We start from the raw sequence: 20991 nt of genomic DNA on the forward strand, positions 1-20991 counted from the left end.
TTCATGGTCCTAATTTTATTTATTTATATTCATTTTTTGTTTCAAAGTGCCTGAAGCATAGTACAACTAAATATATATGTATTTAATAAGCATTGGATAATGTAAGCATATGCATATTTTAAAAGGCAATAAAATACCTATTGTTATAGCAGCATCATTAAACTCTTTCAAGAGAATAATATACAGTGGCCAGTGGGATTTTTCATGGGCCATAGAATTGTTACCAAAATCCAAAGCTGGAGACCAAAGGAAATAAGTACCTTGATTTGTATGTTCTAAGACTGGCTTGTAATTAGAGCCAGCCACCTCCACACAGCACTTGTTGAGAGGAACAGAATCAGAGAATAAATTCCATCACTGATGATAGTCAAAGCATTTATCAACCCGTTTGGCATAGCACTGACTAATTCAGATGAATGTCACTTATAAACAACCAGTTTGGCTATAAAAGGTCTTACTATCTCTACTTTTATTCTCCGAGAATGTCAGAAGACTAGTAAAGCAATTACTACGTCTGGACTAATAGAGCAACTACCACGTCTGCAGAATGTAATTCCTTCCCATCAAAGCCAAGTGGAGCACAAGGGAATAACATAAAGATGGGCTGGATTGCTTCCAAAAATAGAAGATCAGCATTGATCTGACCATTAACCAGGAAGCACTGTGATCTTCCTTGGTGCTACTGGAGTAAGACCAAATGGAAGGCTGACTGCATACAGAATGGGGGCCAGGACTGCTCCCCCTTAAATTATAGACTGCTGATAGTAGTACAGGATGAATCCTTCACCTTCTCATAAGCCTGATATTTGCCTGCCAGGGTGGATGAGATTGGAGGATACCATCTTGCCCAGACTCACTGTGTGATTGCCAGATACACTTGGTACATCAGAGAAAGGTGTTGTGATACAACCAGTCTGAGGCCAACAGAACACACAGATCTTAAAGAAACTACATTCTCCAACAGGAAAAGTTGACCATCAGGTGTCTACATTAATGACAAGAAAAGGAATGCTATTTTATCTGAAATATCTACTTCTTAATACTTCAACTTCCTTTTAGGCCTTCACTCTCAACATCTACATTCCATCCCCTATTATCTTTGGCCCTACAGTTGACCTTCTCTTGCCCTACATACCCTATTTCAGCAGCTCAAGATATGGTCTATTTCCATGCTCATTTCTATGTTGCGCCCAGCAAAGGATCCTCTCTCTTGCTCCTCTATCCTAATGCTGTGGCACCTACTACTAGTAATCTGTATGGCGCAACTTTGTGTAATTTTATTTGAAATATCATTCCTTTCAGTTGGAAGCAGCCCCACCAATTCATGACCTTTCTCCTCCTGAGAGCCCTGGCATAGTAAAAAAACCAAAACCCTGTGACATGTAAGCTTAAAGTGCTGTGGGAAAAGAGACAAATTAAAGCCATTCGATCTTCATAAAAAAACTTCAAACCTGCAACAACTTACTATTAATATGAATTGCTGTAAAATGTATAAGTAGTTAAAAGAAACAATAGTTTATTCATCCAATGAATTATTTGCCAGATTGACCATTGGGAAAATTAGTTTTTGGTGAACTGATTGCAGCACATTAATTTCCATGGAATTGACTCTGAGCACTGCTCAACTTCAGAGGATAAATTGGAGAACAAGGAGGAGAAAATGTATAAGAGAAGGTCATGTCTTTCTCACTCCATCCCAAGATGCTATGACATGAACTTCAGGGAAGGAATAGAATGCAGTCAGACAGGAAACTGATGTTTAAATGAAGAAGACCCACTCTCAGTGACAGGAATGATTTTTTTTAAATACTGAAGGAGGTGGAAAAATTGTGAAATCTGTCTAAGAAACCATTAAAGGAGCAGCTACATGACCCCAGGAGGACACAATTAATAGCAATGATTGGAACATTCAAACTTTTATTTTTGTATCCACAACAAAGATTGCCCTATAATCAAGAGAAATTATTTAGAAATGGATGCATACTGGATTTGACCAACTTTAAAAGTAGAGCAAAATTGTATCAATTTTGAAAAAAAATTTACCTTAAGTATATTTATTAAATTCCTTTACCTTAACAAAACTCCCATTTCATTGCAATTTGAGAGTTGTTGAAATGCACTTATTAATTCAAGAGAGTAACTACAAATACAGTCTGTTTCTATTTATTCCCCCTTTGAGCTGATGCAGAACAGCCTCCCCCCCCCCCCCCCGGTTGGTTCATCTTTCTGTAGGGCCATTCCTCTAGCAGCCCTGCATGTTTAGCAAGATGAAAAGTTACTGTCAGAATGTTTCCCCACTGCAGAGATATGCAATGCCCAGGCTGATGTCAGTACTTATTGGTGCCATCCACTTCAACATCACTAGATCACTAGATGCGCATAATTGCAATGAAAGCATCATCTGTGTATTTAGGTCTCTTTGTTTGCCTTATAAAATCCAAATGGTTGGGCATAAAGTCATTTTGTGCTTTATCTATAGTCTGACTTCCTAACAAATGCATGTTAAATACTTAGCTTAATGTTATCTGACTGTTGCCCCAGAATTTAAAAATTTTTAAATGTGTTTTGTCCTCATTTTCTTAATTTAAGTAATTTAGTCAAATGACATCTATAATAATTTCTGGCCTGTCATTTGGAAATGTACCCATGGCCATGACTTGTTTTTGGCATGGTCTTTTACCTCTCTGGTGGTATCTTTGTGGGAGCATTGAGATTTGGGAAGGAAATCCTGTGACTTTGTATCTCATCTTTTTTTATCACTCTTTTGCTCTGTTAAAGAGGTCTACATCCCTGACACTGGCTGCAAAGGACTGGAGGGAATACAACCCTCCATTCAGCAGTTTCTACCTTGATCCCTCTAGGAAATATTCACACACATATATTTCAAGGAAGTTTTCAAGCATCTGTTTATGTAAGGCTTCCAGTGGTAAAATTAAAATTGTACTTGTGTGAGGCACCTCAGATATAGAAGCTTAGTATTGGATAATCACTCTAAACCTTAATCTGTAAATGATTATATAGCTTCACTGACTACACTATTGAGATGTCTACACACAGGTATTTTCTAGCCCAGTGGAGTATGTTCCACTTGAATGATTTTCTTATGATTGTTTATCTGCCCACTCACTACCCTTCTTGCCTCTGACTTTTTAACTTCCTCTCAACACACTAAATCCCCTGCTTCTCATGCTCAATATACCTTAGAAGCTAACATTATCCAAGCCTCAACTTGTAGTCCACAAATTTTATGACTGGCAGCCCCCAGCTTTGTTGTCAGCAAGGGTTTTTTCTCTCCTCCATCACCTCCATCACCACCCTCTCCTGAAGGAAGAGCTCATGACCAAGTGAATGCCAGGAAAGGAAACAGAGAGAAAAGACAGTGGTTGTAATCCTGCACTATGTACTGCATCCTATTCTTCGCTTCCTTTTCCTCCAATCTTTTTGCCTGAATATCTAGGTCGATTAAATACATCTTAACAAAACTGATTAATATTTTGACAATAGTAACCCCCACATATATAACTTTACATATAAAACTCATTATCCCCCTGCCAGTAATTGATCTTATTATGTTAAAAGAGGGCAGATGCCCTTCCTGATGTTGAGTTCTCTTTCAGCCCTTTTTTTAACTTGATATTAAAACGTACTATGCCCAAATCCTAATTCTCTTTTCTGCCTTTGCCCAACTATGGAGAGGGCTATGTTCTCTCTTAAATAATCAGCTGGAAGTGTTACATTTAAAGTTATGCAGTTTTGTTTTGTTTTTTTTATTTTCAAGTTTCTTACATGACTGCAACCTGCATTGGAGATGCAGGAAAAAATGGCAGGGAATGTTCTGATTCTCTCTCCCTCCTGCTTTCTGATTGCAACAGCTACAGTAATGGCATGTGGAACTACATTAGTCAACCCAGAGGAACGACTCTTCTTGAATATTTCTTTCTCGTATTAATCTCAATTACTTTCTCTGCATAAAGGTCCTCAATTCCCAAAGAGTGGAGATTCATCTTTTTTTAACTCTGGTGTGCTTTCCTGTGCTTACGTTTTGAAATATTTTCCCTCCTAAAAATAATATATCAAGATTATTTTGTGAGCACAGTTGCCCAATTTTCTTCCTCCCAGATTCCCATGGAAATTTCCAGCAAAATACGAATAAACAGAAAACACATAATAATTACAGAAAATACTAAAGATTATCTCAGGTAAGGTTATATTTTATTTTGTAAGTTTTCTACTTTCATAATCAGAAAAAAAAATGTTATCTTAAAACCAAAACATCAATTTTAAAATCTATGTAAAGCAGAAAAATGATTGCAGCCAGTTTGGTACTCATATTCTTATAAATGAAAATATTTGAACAAATCAATAAAAAATAACTTATTCAAAAAATGTTAAAAAATGAGGACTTTAAGAAAAGACAACTATGAATTGGGATATTTTCAGCCTCAGCTACAATAAAAATACTAATTAAAGCAAAATAATATATTTTTATTTTTCAAAAATTATAATAAATATTTTAATATTTAATTTGCAGTGTTGTGTGGTGGCACTGAATTGTTATACTCAAACAGAAATAGGATGAATCAAAGTTTTGAGGAGGGAAACATACCAAACTATCAAGAATCTTAAAAATAATCATAAACATTAGTCCAATAGATCAAATCCTAAATATATATTCTTAAAAAGTAATTAGAAGAGCATACAAGCATAAACCTTGACATAATATTTGTGCTTATTATAAAAATATAACAAACTTCTTGGCTATTAAGATATGAATGATTCAATACAAGGTAATAACTCTTTGATGGATAATTTATACAGTCAATAAAAATCTTGTTCTTAAAGAATGTATAATAATATGAAAATATTCACAATATGATAAAAATTAAAAAATGAAAATGTAAAAATGAACATTCTCATATGCAGTATAATTCCTTTTTGGAAGTATTTATACACAGATACAGGAAAAAAAAGACAAATGTTAAATGTGGCTTTGTATAGGTAATGGTATGAAATTATAGATAATGTTTTAATGCACTGTTGTGAAAATACAAAGAGTTGTATTGTCAAATCAGATGCACATAAATCAGAGATTTTACCTAATATAAACCTATACTATTACTTTCAAGGATTCAGGTAATTGTGAGACACAGACAAAGTAGAGAGAAATCCAGGACTGTCAACACAACTCCCAGGTCTTGTCTTGTGCTCTGATGTAGATTTAACCTATGAGGTCTCTGGGAGGCATATGTGGCCATCACTTACACACAAAAAAAGGAACTGTCTTATCATAAAAAACATCTCCATTTTATGCTCTATTATTTACAAAATTTACATGACATTTTCTGGGGAGCCAACTCCATAAATCTGTACATTCTAGGTTTCTTTTCCATAAACATTTCTAGACAAAAATGGCACATTTCTGCTGAAACCATTCCAATAAATAGGGACAGTCCTGTGAGTAAATGTCATTAGAGTTTTTGTCAGTAGGTCTTCTGCTAACTGGTTTGCAAGGAAATTTGGCTCAGGTTACTTCTCTTTCTTTTATGAGATATTCTCCAATAAGGATCAGGAATAGATTGTAGTCCTGTACTAACTCTTTAAATTAACAATAATTATTTAAATTAATTGTTCAAATGACAGGCACTGGGATAAGTGCTTCATATGCAGACTCCCAATTACTCCTCTTAATAATCCTGTGACATAAGTACTAGAACTAATCCATCTACTGGAGATGACAAAACAGATGCTTGTAATGATACATTATTTATCCCACGATCACAAAGCTAAAATGTGATGGAGCTAGAAATCAAACAGTCTGATCCCAAACTCATATCCCTGGCCATTGTGGTCATTCTGCATTTTTATTTATTTAAAAAATTCCATGCTTTTGTGAAGATGGAGTATATGTACTTTCTCTATTCTTCTAAGTATAGCTAAAAACCAGGGAAATGATATGCAAAACAAACACAAGAATACTCTGAAAGATAAAGAGAAGAGACTGGCTTGGGATCTCTGGACCCAAAGAATAATATGATGGTAAGTTCTCTGGGTTTTATTTTTGACTCATATATCCCACATCAAGTGCTAGGAGAGTCAGAACCTGAAAAGTTCAGAGGGTACAGATTAAAAAAAAAAAAAAAAAAAAAAAAAAAGCTAAAACAGAAAATTTCTCCCTCTAGATGAAGACCAAAGCTTGTAGAGAATAAATGCTTTACGGTAGCCAAATGCCACTGAAAAAAGCATAGCCTCTTTACCAGACATACACTAGCAAAGGCTGAGATGTTAGAATTAGCTCATAAAATTTTTAAAGAATTCATTATAAAAATGCTTCATTAAGCAACTAAGGACACATTTGAAACAACTGGAAAAAAAACAGAAATTAAATAGAGTCTGCAAATCAAAATGTTATGAAGGAAATTCTAAAAAAAATCTCTGCACACACCAATTTGACAACTTAGATAAAATTGGCTAATTTCTTGAAAAATATGAATTGTCACAATCCAACCAATATGAAATACATAATTTGAATAGTTCCACGACTATTAAGGACATTGAATTAACTTATCACTTCAATCTATGCTGAGATCTGAACGTGTGCCAAAGCATAAAATCAAGTTATTATAAGGCATATATTGTTTGTTTCCCTTCTCTTATGCATGAAATTCTGGTGTTGTATGCTGTCCAAAGCCTGAAAAGGTTTTCCATATCCTTTGTCCAGCTTCATAGTTGTTTATGGCGGAAGAACAAATCTAATACCAAATCTACTATCATGGCCATATGCAAATTTACTAAGGTCATTATTTCTCATTAAAATAAAATTAGTGATTATTAAAACATTGGCAACCTCCTTGCTTCTTATCTCGTTAGTGTAAAGCTGTAGACAAGATCATGTTTTTCATGGCAAGAGAAATAGACCCACCTTTCAGTATTAGGATCTTGAAAAGTGAGAAGAGATTCCATAAAGCCGGATTGGAAGGCCCTGAATTTGACATATAATTTTATTTTTATTCCTAACATGGATGTACAGATTAGAGCTACATTGAGATGTATCAGTCTAGGTTCATTCAAGAGTGAGAACCCCCACAATAGGTTGAACAGGGTAAGTTTAAAATAAAGAATTAATTAAATATGATAAAAGAGTAATCATAAAATAGAAAAAGATTGAATATGTATCCTGGGAATGAGGGAAAGTACCCGAGGAAGGACAAACTTATAAGGTGTTCAGAATTTGCTGGAAAAGTGTGGCTCTACTCACTGGAGAACAGAGTTTTGCTGGTTTACCAAAGTTGGAGTTGGTCTGCAGAGACTGGGTAACCAGAAGGCAACCTGGAGCACAGCAAGGGAGCAGAGTAGTTGGAACCTTCCCAGGCAACAAACGTGGTGTACAAGGCTTACAAGGTAGTAAAGGTTTCATGGGAAGGCCCCCGGAGTTAAGGAAGTCAGGCTTGCATTGGTATTATGGGTTCCAGGATGGCTGAGATGACTTCAGTATTAGTATATAGTGTGGAGTAGGCTCGGCAACAGTTTGGATAGAAACCCTTTGAGGTACTGTTTCTGGAACGAGAGCTGCTGAAAGGTTATTACCAAACCAAACTGCAAAGTTACTGAGGGACCACGCATTCTGGAACCACATGCTAGGGCAAACGTTCTCATACACAGGTGGCCGACCCACTACATAGTCCAAAGAAATAAGAAGAGACCCTTCGTTCCTCGTATCCCACCAGCGCCCCCTACGTAAAGGGCTTAGCAGAGTACTCACAGTAAAGAAGAGATGCTGAAAGGAGGTAGGACATGTATTGAAGGGTAATTTTGGATCTGAGAGGCAATACATTTCTAACTGGCATGCCTGGTTACTTGCTGAATTTCCAGATCAAAACTGCACTTTTTTTCCAAAAAAAAAAATTGAGGGATTTATGACCTTGACTGGTAGTTTTCAGGTTATGTTTTGAAAATGTTTATTTAGCAACCCGAAAGCTATTATTTTACATTTATCAAGTTTCTATTATAAATTAGGTTATGTATCTGGTATTTTTTACTGTCTCATTCTTTATTTTCCTTAATATTTTATTTATTTATTCATGAGAGAGAGAGAGAGAGAGAGAGAGAGAAGCAAGCGCCATGCAAGGAGCCTGATGTGGGACTTGATCCCAGGTCTCCAGGATCAGGCCCTGGGCTGAAGGCAGCGCTAAACCGCTGAGCCATCAGGGCGGCCCCTATCTCATTCTTTAAACGCTGACTATAGGATTACAGCATATTTTTTTTTTCTCAACTGAATTCATTAGAAAGTAGACTTTATGATTTTTGCTTTTCTTTAATATCTTTTCCAGGTTTTTTATTTATAGGTGAAATTTTCTCAAACTATTATAAACAAATCCCACATTTACAAAATCTTTAGATAATTCCATAATTTTATCTGTGAACACCAAAATTAATATGCTTGTCCCAAACCAAATTATGAGACTGAAGAGAGAAGACTTTTTTTTTTTTTTTTTTAAGAAAGCAAGTGGAGTTTATTAGAGATGGTTTGTAGACAAGGGACCTGACAAGAGAGCAGAATGTTGCTCTCAGAAAGGGTAGCACGAAAGGTTTATGAAGGCATTTTTCCAAAGGGTGAGGGCCTAGGAGTGGAGAAGCAGTTTTCAGTCCCATGGTCATTATCTTGTGGCCGTTGCTTTTCAGCACACAGAAGACAATCACAGGATGCTTGTTTCCATGGTTGACATTCTTTTAGGGTTCCCGGAAAATAGAAATACTTGTGCAAGCAGGCTTTAAATTGTTACTTCTAATTTTGCCCAGACAACCATTAATCCCTAATGGCCTTTATTTCTTGTTTGTTTGCGTTCCCAGAAGGAGGTATTTATCTCTGAGCCTGTGGGAACTTTTAGCCCTTGCCTCAAACCAGTGGCTTTACAGGAGCTGAGTCCCTCTTGTTTTTCCTATGCTGTCTCATTTCCCCCTTGAGATTTTCAAACTCATTATTAAAGGATGATGAAGGACAGGAGTTTCTTCATCTGTAACTGCTTCCTGCTGAGCAGAGCCATTGTCCCTTTCTTCTTCTGGAGGTGTAAAAATCCCTCACTGACTGTTCTAATGACTTATGGGGACTAGGATCCAGTGGTAGAGGTTGGAATCCTTATGTCTTCATTAGCTTGACTTGAAATTGCTGGAACCTGGAAGACACACACTTCATTAGGATATTAAAAAGGCAAGACCCAAAAATAACAGCAAAAAATGGCCATTAAAGGTCTGAGGAAAGGCAAGAACCAAGTAGCATTTGGTAGGTACCCTGTAATGGAGTCCTAAATGTTTGAATGGTGGGATTTTTAAAAATTATGTAGTCTTGTACCCTGTTGGGGGATGGTGTCAGCCAGAGAAGGGGATTTTTTTTTTAAGTTTGATCCTTTAAGTTAAATTTTGAGCCTTCACCTGAAAGACTAGGATTGGATTCAGCGAGGGCACAGAATTATGTGACCAAGTTGTGAAATAATTTATATAAAGAATCATAAAGAAGTGCTCTGAATAAGAAACAATCCTCATGCATCAATCAGATAAAATTATTTTTTTAAACAAAACATTGTTCAATACATCTTAAACCATGAAGAACTATTTTAAGTTCTTGTATCCTCTGTATTAAAGCAAATTTAACTTGATCTTTTGTGTAAAATTACATGAGACACTTATTTCTTTCATTTCTCATCGCTTAAAGCTACGTCCTTTGTGTACTATTTCTACCAAGGATTGTATTCAACATGCTACAGTTCACCTTTGATATCTACTGTAACTATTAGTCTGATGGTATAATGTTAGCAAATCTGAAAAAAAAAATCACTCTTACTCCAGCCCTTAAAGTCATTTCTTGACAGTTTCTGTCATCTCTGACAGTTTTTCTTGCCCTCTGATTTGGTAGTCACATTCCTCACTTCGTAAAATAAATCTCTAATTCCTTTACACAGGTCATCAGCTTAAACACAGATAGCGTCATTAAGATAATTTACCAATCATCAAAGTCAAAGAGAAGTGAAAATTTATAGGAAATGAAGCAGAGTTCAGAATGAAGGGCAGATTTGATGAAAATTTATTTGGAGGGTGGGAATCTACTAAATTTTAATTTCTTAAGTTCCAACTATACTTGAAGGCCTTGCTTAAATCAAGAGAAAGGGAAAGTAAAACAGAATCTCTGCCATGACTGGAAATGACTGAAATCACTCATTATAGTCATAGAACAGAAGTTTCTAATATTAACTGACAATCTAAGGCAAATTCTTCCAAATGGAAACACTCATTGGGAAGAATGGAATTTTACAACAGAGTATTTCTAGTCTAAATCTGGTAATTCTTCAGGCAGGTGAGAGCTAACACACAATTGCTCTTCTCTCATGACAAATAGCTTTTGTTTGTGTGTATGTGTGAGAGAGACACACAGAAACAGAGACATGGAGAGAAATATTGGGTCTTTGTGACATCCTACTTCTGTATGTGCTGGGTGATGTGTTTGGACTTAGACTATAACATCTTGGCAAGACCATTATGACCCATAGTCTATGCACACGCTGTTTAAAAATTCAGTGTCTTTTGGGCACCACCATCACATTGGACCACAATAAAAATTTAGCCATTTATGGATAATGAAAATGCTTCTTGAAGCTTTTGCTTAAGTCTCATTTGCTTATATCACTTAGGACTATTCAAAGGCACTTTATTTATATGGCATGAAATCTATTTGCTTCTACCCAAGGAGACAAAAATACTGAGGGATGCATGGGGACAACTCTTTGGGAACACCATACCTACAAATATATGTTTAAAATGAAGATAGAAGTGAGTCTTATTCACTCATTTAGTCTCACAGTTGCCAAAGGAAACATTAACTTTGCATCAGTTCTTCAGGGAAAGAGCTAGCCTTCTCATACATCCTTAATACCCAGATGGAGATCAATAAATATGTGTATTATGAGTAAAAATAAATGAATATTCAATATCATTTGAGTTCTTTCTCAATAATAGTAGGAATAATTTGTACTGACTCGTTTACACTATCATATAATTCTTCTACCCAATTGTTTATATGAAAATATAAGCAGGGTTTCAGTTAATTCTATTAACTGGACACTTTGGGACCATTTGGACTCACTAGCATGCTAATACCAAAACAAGTTTTTTGGTTATTCGGCTTCAGTAGCACGCTAGAAATAAAACAAGTTTTTCACAGGCACTTTTTAAACATTTAAGATATGTGGCATTGCATAGTGATTAATTTCATCAATATTTTATATGTGTCAACAAATATAAGTAAAGAAGCTTCCTACAAATTCTGTTGTGGTAAAGTTCATACATGAATCCAGGTGGTCTGACTTATTCCAGTGTCTGTGCACAATGCACTCCACTGGCTGTCACTTCAGAGGAAAAGCCATGGAAGCACTTGTGAAAAGGGTTGCCTTCATAAGGTGCCATATGTCAATATTTGTAGATCTTGACTGCAATTGGGTAGGTCATCTCTTGGTCTTACCTCTGTACTCTGTACTCACTTAAAGCTGCGGCTCTCAGAAATTGCAGAAGTATTTAACATTCCTCTGGACCTTTAGAGCTCAAGGTGCTGTGTGAAGGGAGAATTAAGATCTGTCCATTTATCCATCTAGGTGGCCTCTAGGTAGAATCTTTGTAACTGGCTTGAGGAAAAAAAACAGTTTTAGGCAGTGTCCTGTCTCTGTAATTCAGTGAAACAAAATGAATTCAGAGAACCTTTCTGTGTCTACACACAGGAAAGAAAGGTAATATTAAAGAATAGAATGATAAACTAAATATACATAGATTGTAGGTAGGTAGATAGGTAGGCAGGTAGGTAGATATTGAGATAGAGGGAGGGAGAAAGACCTAAGTTTGCTAAAAACTTAAGCAAAAGAAAGAGACTATAAGAGGGAGGGAAAGAGAGGGGGAGAGAAAGAGAGAGAGAGAGAGAGAGAAGGTTTAAAAAAAAAAGATGTAAATTCTAAAATGATTTTCTCTCCAGATTGCAGAACATATTTATTTTTGGTCTTTATTTATAAATTTTAATTCAAGGTGTCCAGATTCCTGGAGACTTTAAAGAGCATAATGTCTTTCCCTCAATAAGACAAGGCATGTGGGTTCTATTTCTGGTCATGAACCTGAGGAAGTTTTATTGCTTGCCAGTGTTTTTGTGTGAAATACTGTAGTGATTTAGGAACACTCTGAAAACCTCAGCAAGAGTCATCAGAACCACACTAATTACCAGATTGGCCCTTCTTATTTTCTTTTCCCTCAAAATCCAATTTATTAAAGTAGAATTCCCTCCTACTCCCAGCCCCAGGGAGGAGACTGCATCCCCCAGACCTTTAGTGTGTGTTCCTGTGCACAGCACCTTCTCGGCATGGGTAGTAAGACATTTAGAGAAGACTCAGACTCAGGATTAAAGAGAACTGAATTGACTTGCTTTTCAGGGCTAGACTCTCCCCAACCCATGCTTGGCTATCTCCCTCTCTTCTCCACTCAGGGGGAGTTTTCTATCTTTGCAAGTGTTCTGATTTATGGGATATATATTCTCCCATGCCATAGGAAATCTGTGTTCCTATGAGTGTCCCTCAGAGGTCCTTGTTCTAGTCCCCACTCACCTTGGATATTCCTGACATTTCTTCCATCATCAGGTGTTCAGATATTGAAAAGGAAGTATCGGTATCATTTGATGAACATTTGAGCAGCTTCTGTGTGCCAAGCATTGCACTAAAGTCTAAAAGCTCAAAAATGAAGAAGTCCCTTCTCTGCATGGTGTCATGGAGTAATACAGGAGGAAGGGCGAGTCACAATAAAAACACAGCCTAAGATTACCAGAGCCTGGGCAAGTGGCGCTTAGCTCTGCAAGGGTCAGGAGGACTTCTGTGAAGAAGGGGTACTTTCACTGAATTCCAGAAAAAAAAAAGAAGGATAATTTGTTTAGGCAAATAAGATGATCAACAAGAGGACCTAGACCATGTGAGAGCATGGAGTCATGATAATACCAGATTCAAAGTGGTCAGTTGCAGTTTTCCTTACTGAGAGGAAATGAATTTAAGGAAAAGTCAGATTATAGAGGATGGAGTTTATTTTGACTTGTCATACATTTGGTCTTTGTCCTGGAAGCCTGAGTAGCCTTTACATGGTTAAAAGTAGAGTAGTGACATGATGAAAACTGCCTTCAGAGTTCATTTACTTTGGTCCCATAGTCAAGCCTTATCTTTCTCAGATTAAATTTACCTGGTTCTTTAATCACTTCTCTGATGGTACAATTTTTTTTCCTTTACCATCTGGCTACTCCTTTTGAAAAATTCTTTAGTTTATTTACACCAGTAGTATGGAAAATCAAATCCCTACAAGGGACTGGGAAAGAGAATAAATCTGCACAATTGCTGGAGATAAGACACTAGAGAGTTACATGTCCCATGGAAAACTGGACAGTGCCCATGCTGCCCCAAAGCATGCAGATTTCAAGTTATTCACAACTTTTTCTGGCTGTGCAAATAACACCTCCAGGTTTGACCGGGCCTGCTATTTGATAATGACCCTTGATCTATAATTTTCCTAAAGCAGAGGTTTCCAAACTTGACATAATATTTCTGTTGTGGTCTAACAACACAGACTAAGGCTAGCCAATTATCTCCTTCACACTGGTCTATGTTTCTATTAATCTAGCCTACTATGTAATTAACATTGTGCTTTGATACCGTGTCACACTTTTTACATTTTTGTTGCAAAACCGTATCTTAGCATGCTCAGTTGGAACAGTTCTTTTTTTCGGCAATAATTCAGTAGCCCAGAGTAATGGGAAAAATATGTATTTGTAGTAGGAAGGAAGACCTTGCCTCCAGTTTTGATTCTATTGATATGAGCTTTAAAAAAAAAAAGATTTATTTTTTTATTCATGAGAGACACAGACTGAGAGAGAGAGGCAGAGACACAGGCAGAGGGAGAAGCAGGTTCCCCGCTGGGAGCCCGATGTGGGACCCCGGATTCACGACCTGAGTCGAAGGCAGGCACCCAACCACTGAGCCACCCAGGCGTCCCTGATATGAGCTTTCTGATCTTGAGAAAGAAGGATTTGATCTCTGAAATGCCTGATTTTTAAAACGGTGGACTCATGCCTTTCCTGAGTCATCATATGTGATTTTTGTATGAATCAGATGATAACACGTTATGTAAGTAGTTTATAAATCATAAGACAGGTCACAAATATTACCGTTTTGCTTAAAACTCCTATATTAGACTGTTACTACTCTAAGTGGTATTTCTTTCATTTTTTTCTTTCTTTTTCTTTCTTTCTTTCTTTTCTTTCTTTCTTTCTTTCTTTCTTTCTTTCTTTCTTTCTTTCTTTCTTCTTTCTTCTTCCTTTCTTCTTCTTTTCTTTTCTTTTTTTTTCCCTCTAGCTCCTTCATCTGTCCTTTAGCAAGTAAAAATAACAAGTAATTTACTGACCCTGTGAAGTGAATTTTTGCCTATGGTTATTTGAAATCACAATCTATCATCATACATAATTTTGGGTCTTCTGGATACTTTGGTTACAGAAAGTGATCTACTCCTTGTTCACAATAAGTGGTCTAATTTATTTTCAGTTTTGTTTACAAAGAAAATTTTAACATTTCCTTAGCACAAAAATACCACAAAAGATTACAGGTTCACTTCTGTATTAAAATTCTCTTCTAAATTCTCTTTTTAATGTATACTTGTATATGCTTGGTTTGGGCAGTTTGCTTTGTCTTTGCTTTTATTTTTATTTCTCACAAGAAAAAGAGGAAACAAAAAGTTCTTTTGTCATGCAGATATATGGAGATAATTATAATTATGGAATATTCTAATTGAAATGAATATGCATTTTATTGTGGGATATCCGGCTAGTGCTTTAGGGGCTTAGCATAAATTTACTTCCAATATCCTTAAGAGGAGTTTCTTATTGTTGTCATATCATAAAGAATGTTATTAAAGGAATCCAGAATAAATACAATATTTCTTGACAGCATTATTTTATTTTATCGAGTTTTCTTTACTTAAAGTTTTGCTTCATGCTTGAATGAAATGGGAATCTATCAAATGAGACTGTCATAAGGTTTCTTTGACACCCAAAATGATACAACTCAGTGAAGGGGAAAATATGTGTTTGATTACTGATGCTAGTGTTTTGGTGTATTCCCTTGTTTATACATACAGCAGTTATCTTTTATATTATTTTTACTTTATAAATTGCCATAGGGAATATTTTAAGATTAATTGTAAGTAATTAGATATATTAAGTATGCAATGTCTTAATTCAAATGAAGTTGAGATGATAAAAAGTTCAAATCATTTAAATGGTTTAAATAAGTGCTGTTCTCCACTTTAAACCCTGAGATTGTAAGTAATGCAACTTCCTGGTCCTGAATATATGAACAACTTCCCAGCAGCCCTCCTGACAGTAGCCCGTCTGCCGGCCTCATTAGAAGGGAGAGTTGATTGCACACCATTGATCATCTACATGACCATTAACTCCCACATTTGTTATACACTTAAAGGAAAAGGTAACAAAAAGGTTACTGTGCAATTTCTCTCTTTTTGCTATATCTGTATAATGCCTTTCAACTCTTCATTTAAAAATCCATGCAACTAAGGATGCCTGGGTGGCTCAGCAGTTGAGTGTCTGCCTTTGGCTCAGGTCATGATCCTGGAGTCCCAGGATTGAGTCCCACATCCGGCTTCCTGCATAGGGCCCTGCTTCTCTGTCTGCCTGTATCTCTGCCTCTGTCTATATCTCTTGTGAATAAATAAATAAAATCTTTAAAAAAAAAAAAAAAGAAGGTCATCCTTCACTTACTGCTCCCTCATGGGTTGTGGTACTCTGATTCACGTGATCAAGCTAATAATTTAATTGCAAGTGGCTCTGGATCAGAAGTGCTCCCACAGACTGGCTGACGAGAGCTCGGTCTCTCTGAGGAAACCAACTTTAACTCACATCTTCACAAATTTCCATAAATAAGGTTGAAGGAGAAGTGCCTCACTTAGAGTAAACAGTTACAAATCAAGACCCAAAAGTGAAAATCCACAGAAACAGCACAGAGTTGAAAAGACTCACAAAGACTGTATATAGAATTATAAGACACAAAGTAGAAAATCATTATGTTTAATGTGTTTAGAGAAATGAAATGTGACCAGAGAAAGAGTGACTACTAAAAAAAAAACCCAAAATTCATTTTTGAGATAAGAATAGCATAGCACTTCTAGAAACAATACGTATGGTAGTTGAAATTTTAAAAAATGGGGTGAGGGACGAAGAGGAGGAAGACATAAATTCACGCCAGAGTCCGTATGCAAGATTGTCTCTATCTCTCCATCTCTGCATGTCATTTTCTCTTGCTCTTGTTCTAGCCTTGCATGGCTCTATTCCCCTTTGGACTCAGGTTTTCCTAGGGCTGAGAAAGCTGCCTTTTACATTCAGGTATGAGGCGGAGTTGCCAAATCAGGGTTTGGTTCTGCATCTCTGCCCTATTCTGAAATGCACGGGTGGGTGATGCCAGCTTTCTCTGGTTACCATCTAGAATCTGAGCTGGGGATATCCCCAGGTGAGCAGTGAGTAACAGGACTGAACAGTCCTGTGGAGAGTTGCCCTCCTTCTGCTTAAGTGAGACAAGAATTTTCACCCTAGATAACCTGACAGGAATTTTCCCACTAAGGATTTGGAACAGACTGATCTATGACCCATGGGACAGAGAACTGTGACTCACTGCTGACTTGCTGTAACGCTCCCATGTCATGGCCCAAATGCATTTCATGCTTCATTCTATGCTAGACTATTTTGAAAGCCCAAATAAATAGGGCCTGTGTGGGAGATTTTAGGATCCTGGAAAACAGCATTATGGATTATTACCTACCTTTATAATGTACAGGAGCTAATATTTCCCAAAGGATCTAATTTTTCTCACTCCATATTTTCTGCTAAATTGGAATCTGTTCCTGTATTGCTATATTTTCTTTGGCCAAAAAGATTCCGACGACAATTTGAAACAGTGCTTGCATCCAGAGTCCAAATTAAAACCACCGAGTATTTAAAAAACCCAACTTTAACCAACAAATACTCATTTAATCCCTTGCAAATAGTATGGGGAAGTTTCTTCAATTAATTTCTAATTAGGCTAATTTACTGATAATGCTATAACAAAGTCCACATCCACAGAGGATAGAATAATTTGAAAATTTATTCATTCATTCATATTCTATGTATATTTCAATCTACCAGGGTAATTATATTTGTTTTTCAATGTGAGTATTTTTCAGTTAGTCAATTTTCTGAAACGCTTGTCTGAAGAAACCCATGGGCATGTGATTCTAATTGTGAAGGTCAATGTGTACATGACTATGGATGTGTATGTTGACTAACACAACACAACATAATATAACATGTATGAAGCACAGGCATTGAGTGTTATTACAGGCAAAGTCTGAAGCAGGTACTATAAGTGACTCAAAGAACATCTCAGCCTTCAAATACTAGTAGCTGACAATTTAATAGTGAAAATTTTAAAATACTTGAGATCAGTTGTGGATTACAAAAAGAATCATTATTAAAATTTTTCTTCAGGTACCGTCCTCATCTCTGCTATGTTTAATTCCCCTTTCCATTCTTTTACTTTCACTGTGAGTTCATCAAAAATCATTTGGATGCTTTTGGATATAAAAAAGGTCTTACAGGAAGAAGGTGAGTCAAAATTCCATGTTCTAGACTAGGATGGAATGCACACATATTTACCTTCCCTCTCATAAAATATGTCCCACCTGACCTCCATTTCTCTGTGAGTCCTAGGAGAACTACTTGTAGAAAATGGGCTTTTTGCAAGAGGAGCCATAGGCTCCTTGTTTAGAATAGAGGTCCACTCAAGCAGCATTCTTGACTGCTTGACCTTTCTGCTCTTCCACACCCTTCACCATCTGCCTATGCCAAGAGATTAAAGGGACACGGGTTAAAAAAGACTTAGAGTACAAAGCAGTCCTTAAGTATTGGGAAGCCTGCTTTTTAGAAGAAAGAATAAGCCTATTCAACCCACTTGCCACTTACAAAGAACAAGGAGAACCAAAGAGAAGTCGGAAGTAGGGAGAATTGAATTTAAAAAATAAAATAAAAGACATTTCTCATGATTGAAGCTTTCCATTCAGGCTGCCTGGAAATGAAGTGAGCTACATTTGCCTTAGAGGCATTGGACTAACAGCTGAGTTATCCTACGATAGGCATATTTCAGAAGGCATACTAGGTAGAAGATGGGACTGGGTAAGCTTTTAATTTCTCTCTGAATTTAAGTTTGACAATGTCAGTGTTTTTGTTTTATTTACTTATTTTTAAATATTTTATTTATTTAGTCATGAGAGAAAGAGAGGAGGCCAGAGACATAGGCAGAGGGAGAAGCAGGCTCCCTGTGGGGAGCCTAATGTGGGACTGGACCCCAGGACCCCGGGATCACACCCTGTGCTGAAGGCAGACGTGCAATCACTGAGCTACCCAGGTACCCCAGTGTTTTTGTTTTAAATTGCATTTTACTTCTCTTTATCAAAGACAAAAACAAAACAGAAAAAAGAAAATAAAAATCTACTAGAAGATCTCACAATTCAATATTAGTATTGTTATAATGGTATATCCTTCTATACCTTTTTCTTTGTGTATTTTAAGTATGCAGAAACTCCACATATACAAACTTTTTTATAAAAAATGGGATTTCACTAACATTAAACCTGAATTTTTTACTTAAAATATAGAACACATCTTTCCTAACCAATAAACAGGTTCTATATTAAACTTTTGAAATACTGCATTTAAATTATTTCACTCTGTTCTGTGCATTTTACTTAGCCAGTTGCTGTTTTTTGAATTTTGGTTTTAATCTGCATTTTCCTGCTATTTACAAGTAACAATACAATCAACTATTTTTTTTTTTGTAGAAAGTCATTAGCACATCCTTTATAAATTGCAAAGGGTTCAATTCATTTTTCTGAAATCATAAAATATAATTTTATAATTTAGCACTTATATAAGATAATTTAAAAAAAAATGACTAAGGCATAGAGATGAGGTTAACTAGTACCAGCTTGCAAAACATTTCAGATTGGCTGATGCTGTAAAAGGAAGCTCTGTTTTCTTGACTTTTAGAGTAATTGGCAATGAGTTACAGGTTGTTTAGGATCCTACTCTACCTTTTATTTAATACCACCATTACTTCTTTTGGCTAAATGTACTGATAGAAGAAAGTGTGGTACCTAGCAGTATAGTATTGTTCTCAAATGACATTGTGTCTCGAATTCTAATGGAAAGCTTTTTTGAATAGATACATTACATTGTTGTCGCCTTCACTGAATTCCTGGCCACTATGGAGAGCTCTTAACAGGAAAGTTTATATGTCGAAAAGAGAAAAATCAATAATAAACTGGATACTTGGAATTGATTTTACCTTGCTACATCTCTAGGGAAAAGGGATTTTGCATTACAATATATATCTTATTAAGGATTGTATCATATTTGCAACATTCTTATTCTTACAGAATCAAACTCAGTAAGTCTAGTGGCTGGAAACAATTTACAAAACCTTTAAGCTTCAGTGTTTGCTTTGTAAGGATGAACTGGAGAGATGTTTGTTAAGGTCTTCAAAGGTTGCTAATATTTTTTTTCTAAAGTTCTCTCTAGAATGCATTATACTATTTTTAGGATCTTTCTTTTTTTCCTGCTTTTTAAAAAATTATATCTTGTACATGTATTTTTCCTAAACTCCACCATCTCTTTTGTCTTAAAAAAGAAAAAAAAGCTTCTATCTTTTTATGGCCAATGAATATTGTTTTACTTCACAGGTTGATATATTTCTTGTGGCTATTTCTAACGAGCTGAAATAATAACTTTCCATAATTAGGATATAAATAATTTATTTCTTTGAGAATTATGACAAAAATAGACCTACAGGTACCCAGTGGACTGAGCAAAAAGTTGCTAATAAAGACCCACGAGTGCTCATTTTTGACCTTAGGCAAGCTTTTATAGTCTTCAAATGCCAAAGGTGTTAATTAATTTTCCTCTTTCCAAGGTAGAAAATCATGCTTACTGCTTGAAGGTTCATTGCTTAATGAAATCAATGCTGCATATGAATTAATACCAGGAAGAAATGAATGCATGTAAGGGAAAAGAAAGCTTGATTAGTTATACAGCTGGGTAAACAGAGCATGGAGATGAAATGGGGATTTAAGAATTACCCCTACCATGGGATTTGCCCCTTCGCCTTATGTTTAAAACTTTATCACAGGTGAAGCCTTCTCTGAAGTTCCTTTGCTTCAGCAAATTGGCTCTTTCACTGTGTACGCAAAACCCCCTCATTATTTTCTGTGCCTCTTACAAATCCCCAAATCCCAGTCTGGTTCTCCCATAGGATGAGTAATCTGGTTACTCTCTTTCAGCCAAACCATGGCCCCAGTGTAGGCATGTTACCATCATGTTAAACAGTCACCATATCAAGGTATGAAAAATTCTTTTTTTTCTTTTTTTGGTATGAAAAATTCTTAATCCAAATCCTGTGTTTCACTCACATTAGCTGTAACACTGAAAAATGCCTTCTGCTGCAAATAAGAAAATGCCCATCTGACAATGGGTTAAACAAATATGAGTTTATTTACTTCTACTGCTTTTACCGTATTTGCTCTTCTTCATCAGGACTATTGCTTCCTAGTCACAAAAAGCTGCTACAGTTCCAGCCATCAAATCTGGATTTAAATCATTAGCCCTTATATAATTACCCTCTGTAATTATAATAACCTTTTACTTCTTTACTTTTAGTTGTGAACAGACATTAACTGAAGTTACTGTCATTATGCCAGAACTTACCATTGTATTTTAAATTAAGTAGGCTCTGTACCACCATGGGGCTTGAACTCAGGACCCTGAGATCAAGAGTCTCATGCTCTACCAACTGAGCCAGCCAGGCACCCCAGAACTTACCCCTTTTAATTAGATTA

General features: G+C 36.1%; 1 long non-coding RNA gene and 1 other non-coding gene across 2 annotated transcripts; one reads left to right on the plus strand and one right to left on the minus strand.

Moving 5' to 3' along the window:
* Window positions 1-18168: 18168 nt before the first annotated feature.
* On the plus strand, window positions 18169-20495 carry LOC118350518 (uncharacterized). The gene is made up of 3 exons (XR_004804463.2): window positions 18169-18274; window positions 18364-18506; window positions 20437-20495. It is a non-coding gene; the product is annotated as an uncharacterized LOC118350518 (long non-coding RNA).
* Window positions 20496-20886: 391 nt separating this feature from the next.
* On the minus strand, window positions 20887-20962 carry TRNAK-CUU (transfer RNA lysine (anticodon CUU)). The gene has a single exon. It is a non-coding gene; the product is annotated as a tRNA-Lys (tRNA).
* Window positions 20963-20991: the final 29 nt, after the last annotated feature.

The sequence above is a fragment of the Canis lupus genome, chromosome 12, assembly GCF_003254725.2.
Source record: "Canis lupus dingo isolate Sandy chromosome 12, ASM325472v2, whole genome shotgun sequence".
In the NCBI taxonomy this organism is placed as follows: Eukaryota; Metazoa; Chordata; class Mammalia; order Carnivora; family Canidae; genus Canis; species Canis lupus.